Source organism: Octodon degus, unplaced genomic scaffold (genome assembly GCF_000260255.1).
Source record: "Octodon degus isolate 3935 unplaced genomic scaffold, OctDeg1.0 scaffold00016, whole genome shotgun sequence".
NCBI lineage: Eukaryota > Metazoa > Chordata > Mammalia > Rodentia > Octodontidae > Octodon > Octodon degus.
This window is the reverse complement of record NW_004524592.1, coordinates 3303929-3310778: the sequence shown is the minus strand read 5'-3', so window position 1 is coordinate 3310778 and position 6850 is coordinate 3303929.

Here is a 6850-nt window from a genome sequence, read left to right as displayed (position 1 = left end):
CCGCCACCGCCGCCGCCGCAGTCAGGGCCGCGGGCGAGGGTCCGGGCGGCCCGGCGGAGTCCCGCATCGCGGCGCCGCACGCGGGGAGGTCCCGGCCCGTCGGCGAAGAGAGGGACCGAGAGCCGCGTGCTTACAGGGAAACGGAAAATGAAAGGAGCTGGAAATGCCGAGCTGCGGTCTGCGTGGACTAAACTTTGAAAACAGGACTGCCACACGGCGCTCCTGGGAAACCCTGTCCCGGATTGGGGAGAAAATCAGTGCTGGAGGAGGAGAGAAGTGGGCGCTGTGCTAGTCCGTCTCCGAATCCAGAAGTAGTTGCTGTGTTTGTAGGCCTGGGAAATTTGGGGTAATTTCTTTAGCTTTTGATAGGAAGAAAGAATCCATTCAACATGATACACACTGAGGCGATGTGATAGAATTTTTCTAATCTGTTTAAATTTTATGACTTACTTTTTAAAAGTGTATCCCATGCATTGTATTGATTAAACAGTTGTACCGGTTGCCTCGGCTTTATTTGTTAATTATGGAAAATGACAATGTTATACAGCAAAGAAAGATTAACCAATTTTCACTGGATAGAAATTGTAACAACGTAGTTTTTAAGTTACAATTTCTGTGAGTGTTGGCATTGGTTAATTTTCTGACTTGACAGTTATCTGAATAAAATTACTTTTCTTAAAATATTTTAGAGACTAACACAACTCACAAATTCTGATCATCTCAATAGACAGTAAAACTTTGTATCTTAAATTACCTGAAGACATTGAAATATTGTCCATAATATGTAAATTGCCAGTATATAAAGGATAACGTTAGAAACCCCTCCTGAAAACTAAGCTTGTAAGTTAGTCTTTCCAAAGTTACGGAGTTCTTAGAAAATATTAAGTACAACATATTCAAAATTAAGATAAAATATCTTCAGTACTTAAAAGCAGTTGAATTTTTTGGTAGAAGAGTCATTGTGCAATTTTAAGAATTCATCCTCAAGTTCCCAAGGCTATCAGGGTTGATACAGTCCTTGCCCCTGGCTGGCTAGTGCTTAATTTAGCTCCCTGGAATCCTACCCTTCCATTGGTTCCCCAGTCACCCGAGGCACGCTTTCTCCCTCTAGTGGTGAAGCCCTCAGATGTCTTGCCTTTGGTCACCGTGTCTCTCCTGGGTGAAACGTTTGGATAGAGGAGTGATGGATCCCGGATTTTAGAGCGATAGAGATCCCCCGACTAGCTATGAGAGGCCCCTGCGAACACATTTGCTCACGTGTTACTTTCTGATTTGCAGATCCTGGTGTGTCCAGCTCCTCCAGAGATGTCACGACTGTGTTCATGTACTAAGATGGGTTCCGTTCCAAGCCTGTGAAGTGTAATCCTGGCACTAGGACTCAATGAAATCCACTCATGGGGAGAAACCTTTCTATAAACTAGTAATTCACTGTGAGAATTTCACTCGGCTATATTTTGCTAGTAGTTAGAAGATGTATGTGTGTCCTTTGCCATAACTTCGCTGTACACATTTTGTTAAGTATAGCTATACAGTGCATATAGAACTATACCACCAGAGGAATGGACTACCATAGTCTTTAGTCGCTATATCTAGTTAGGAGACTTAAATTTTCACTTAGGAAGTAGGCAACAGGGAGGAAGAAAACATAGTCCACCTTCGCTGTTTTTCACATAGCTGGTTCTTTTTCATCCTTTCTATCAGCCTACAGAAATTGTTCCTTCCAACTACCACCTCCTACTAACTTCGCACCTTAGCTATTTCCTTCATGACACAATCTATAAATATTATATGTTAAGTTTTAAAATCTACCTTCCCCTCTAGAATATGATCTTTTTAAGGGCAGGATTATGTCTATCCTGTTAATCATTGTTGTCCCAGAACTAACACAGTGTTTGCCATGACTTGATAGTAAATACATTTATTGAAAGAATATGGAGGAAATCACATACTCACCCTCCCTATACTAAATGATTTTTGGGAGACAAATATATCAGTGATATATTCTGCTTCTATAAAGATTTTGAACAGATCGTGGCTTATAAGTCATATTACATATATCCTTAACAAGTCAGCTATGGCTTATGGTCCACATAAAGAATATGAACCTCTTTATAGCTATCAAATAAAATTTATAAATACAAACTGCAAAAGCGGCTAAAATTACATAGAAAATGCAATTTTGATTAAAACATATTTCTGACTTTTGTTTCATATGCAAATCATTTCATCTCACTTCCTGACAACTCAAGAGCCAGAGTGACTATCAACATGTGATTTTATAATCATGAAGTGTAATTAGCAAAAGAAAAATTTACAAGGCAGTGCAGCTAAAAGGTGTACTATGGAGTATTGGTTTTGTTTTCTTTGCATGGCTTGCATTAAGTTTTAGATTGAAAAGCAATTCCCTCTAAAGAAATTTGGAAAAATCTAATTTTTGTCTGCTCAAGCAATTAACTCCATGTTTCTGAGCTTTGGTTGTGTTGAGGGGGAGATTTAAAACATTGAACTTCTCTGCTAATACCAAAGAAGTAATTTGTGGAAGCCAATTGTGCATTTTTTAGATGGCTTTTATAGTGCTAATTACAAAGCATACTTACATAGAGTAGGTGCTTTCAAATAACTTGAACTGTGGAAGTCACCATTAAGAAGTAAACACAGGCACAGTGTTTTAAAACTAACAACTTGCTTTATTTTTGTCAGGTGGTGGTGTTCTTGTCTTTGAACTAATGTCTTTTTAAATGGAATATCTAACTATACTCCTACTTTCCCCAATCAGCTTAGGTTGGTACTAATGATTGTACCAGAAGTCAGAAATAGAACCATAGTTTAAAAAGAAAACACTCTTCAGATCCTACATCCATTTTATAAATAAGCATATTAAAACCTACCATCTTTGCTTCCCTGAGAACATTGATCATTTGGGCTCTTTCTGACTGGCAAATGTGTCCTACATGGTAAGAAATTTCTCCTATCCATGTTGAACAATATCTTCTTTTAACAAGCTGTTAGTGTCCCTTTCCAATTAAAGGTATGGCTATCCAAATACTCATGTCCCTAAGAAGTTAACATTCTGACTTACACTCACACTTCAATGGACTAATACCAGATTTCTTCTAGAGAATATATTTTGGTGTAGAGCAGATGACAAACTATATGTAGATGAGAATTATAAATTGAAGGAGTTGAACAAAGCGGTTGAGGACCAGAGAGATTTCAGAATAAAAACATAAGCACATTGGTCATTTGAGAAGTGCAAATTAAAGCAACACTGACATTCCATCTCAACCTAGAAAGAATGGCTGTCATCAAAAGATCAACTCTTAACACATGCACACATGCCTGTGGGGCTGTGGAGGAAAAGGAACTCCTCTGCATTGTTGATGGGAGCGTAGACAAGAACAACCACCATGGAAATCAATGCGGAGATTTCTTTAAAAACTAGGATTACAGATCCCATTTGATTCAGCTATTCCCCTTCTGGGTAGTTTTCCAGAAGAAATGAAAACATCATACCACAGTGGAACATGTACACCTATGTTTATAGCAGCATAATCTGTAATAGCTAAATCTTGGAAACAACCCCAATGCCCATCAACTGGGGAATGGATAAAAATGATACAGCAATTTTATACAATGATGTATTACTTAGCTATAAAGAAAGATAGAACTCGAGGCTTTTATAGGTAAATGGTTGCAACTACAGACCATACTCATAAGTGAAATAAATCATACTCATATGTGTAAACATTGTATTTGTTTCCCTACTGTAAGAAGCTCAAAGAATAAGAACTAAAAGATAGAATAGATATAGTGAAAAGGGAAGAAACTGATCAAAAGGAAAGAACAACTGGGATAGTGGGGGGGGGGGAGGGCAAAAGATGAGTGTATATACACAAGATAGCTAAGTTAATTATACTAATTTGTACTAGTTCACTGAAAGGAACAATTAGTGTTTTTAGTGTTACATCAATTTTACATGCCTATACCTGGTAATGTAAGCAACTACTTTGAAAATAACAATAGGCTATATAATAACTTGTTAATTTCCTATCATCTTGTTTTGAAATTCTGTAACTTTGTCTCTTTAAAAAAAGAAAGCATACTTTTAATGGTGTCATTGAAGTTCATCATAGTTGCTTTTAAAATTCAGATGTGCTTAGCATTTGAGGAAACTGGTTCCATTCATGCAATAATGAAACTTCCCACTGGCTCAAGTGATATTCAGAAACCCTGTCTGAAAATCACTGTGAAGAAAGTTCTAGGAAATTAAAATTTAAACAGAAAAAATATTGCAAAGGTGTAGAAATACCTAGTAAAGTGTTAATTCAACAAAAAAAAGAAGGTATTCAACTTTGTGAAAACATAGCTATGGATAGAAAACAACAATAAAATGAGCCATCATTGTCCAGTGAGTGTTAAGGATAAAAACAACCCTTTATGATTCAGATATTTTGGCAACTAACTGTAAGAGGTTAAGCAATTTATTTTGCTGAAAAAAAGAAGGAAAATCCTAAATCATCCTTTGACCTTGGATTTAGTAGGAGAAATGACAGATTAAGAGGGTAATGCCGAAGATTCTCTGTAAGGATCCATCTCTGCAGAGTTGCTTCACAAAGCTAGCATTTGATAGCTAAGCCAGTGCCAAGAGCACTACGATCCATTTTAACTTTGCTAGAAGGCTCATGGAAGTGCATGTCCATTGTTCGTGACATGGCTCAGCTCTGTAAACCAACATTTTTTTACAGTATGGCAAAGTCTAATTGCCTGCTTAAATAATCTAGTGTTGACTGAAGAAAATAGATGAATGCATTGGCAAAAGAAAGTTAAGAATCCAAGATTTTACCTTCTGCTTATAATCAGATAGTCGGCAACCTGACAATTAAAAGCCCTACGAGGATAAAACTGGGGAGCCGTTTACTGTTTGATAATTCAAAAAGATGGTGTTTGTGATGAGATGGGTTAGAATCAAAGAAAGGTCATTTACAGGTGGTAATGTCAAGTGTCATCTCCCTCCAGATCTCAAGACCTGTGGTTTATAAAAAGGTTAGCTTAATATAGAAGTTAGTATGGTATTCTGAACTATCTCAAGACATGATATAAGAAGAAAGAATAACAATATCTTTCCCCTACCAGCTTCACTCCAGCTTCAAAACATCAAGTGACATTATACTCAGGGACTAGACACCTGGGAAAGTCCCACTCAAGAAACTAAGAATTTCACTAAAAGTCCTGCAAACTATATCTCAGAAATTGCTTCACTTGGGTGACTTTTTTTTTAACTTTTTTTTTTTTTAAATGTATTTAGCACAGGGCCTACAGGGTCTCCCTACAGAGATCAGACTCATAGTGATCCTCCTTTTTTCAACCTCCCATGCACTGGGATTACAGGCGTGCACCACCACGTCCAGTCTCAATCCCCTTCTCAGCACACTCTGGGGGCAGGGTCAGCACAGCATGCTGGGGATGGAACCCTGGTCCCTGCATCTGCCTAAGCAGGTGCTTTAATCTGCTGAGCTATCTGGCTGGCCCTGGGTGACTCCTTTTAAAGTATATGATCATTGAGAAATAATCCATATACAGAATCTATAGTGTGTTAGATTGATAATAGACCTTGTTTCCATAAAATAAGAATCTGTGGACCAGGAAAGCTATATCCATCATCACTGTCATTATAGACACTTACTTTATGCCAGATACCAGGGCAAGCATGTTATATTCATTATCTTACTTAACAAGTCATTTTAAAAGATAATATTATGCTTACTTTTCACATGAAGAAATTGAAGTTTAGGGCTTTAATGTCCTGAGTGACATAGTGTCAGAACTAGACCCTGTTGAGCACATTTTAAGTTCATGAAAGTTCATATTCATAAACAACATAGTATATTGTCTCTTAGGTATCTTTATCAGTCATACAAACTTGTTCCTATAGTTTAAATCCTACACTTTGAGTCACATAACAACTAATGTTAAATCATCTGAAAGAAGTGTGTTCTTATTGGTCAGCGCAATGTGGAATCAGTGTAGAACTCTGCCAAATCCAGTGCAAACATAAATACAAAGCTTATCTTCTATTTAGTATTTTAATATCAAATATTCACTCATACCTTTCTTGAGCCCTTCTGAAAAAAATGAATAGCATGAAGATAACTACTGGGAATAAATTAAGCTTCTCATAAGAGAACTGAGTAAAAATTGATGATGAAAAAGAGATACAGTCAAGAATGTAACTTTATGGGGGCTGGCAAGATAGCTCAGCGGACTGAGTGCCTGCTTAGGCAAGTGCAGGACCCAGGTTCAATCCCCAGCACCACATGACGCCCTCCCTGGGGTACCCTGAGCTGGCGACAGAAATCTGGATTTGTGGCCATACCTGTAATCCCTGCACTGAGGAGGCTGAAATTAGAAGGATGATTATGAGTCTGAGCTGCTTAGTGAGACCCTATACCAAATACACTTTAAAAAAACCAAGTAACTTTATGTTCAGGTCACCAAATATATTGGCATATTTCATTTCAAAAGAACTCCTAATTTATTGCTTACAGAAACATATAGACTAGGGGACCGGGGAGATAGTTCAGTAGAATAAGCACTTGCAAGGCAAGCGCAAGGGCCTGATTTCAATCCCTGTTTCAGCCAAAAAAAAAAAAAAAAAAAAAGGATTGTACTAATCCCTTCTGTAGACTTACTTCATGTGAAAAAAATTACAATTTTAGTATTATAATTTTAAATGGTTATGACATTACTACATGGTGCTTTATACAGCATATTGTTGGATTTTGTTTCCTAATCCACTGTGCCAGTCTATTTCTCTTAATTGGTGAATTGAGTCCATTTACATTGATGGTTA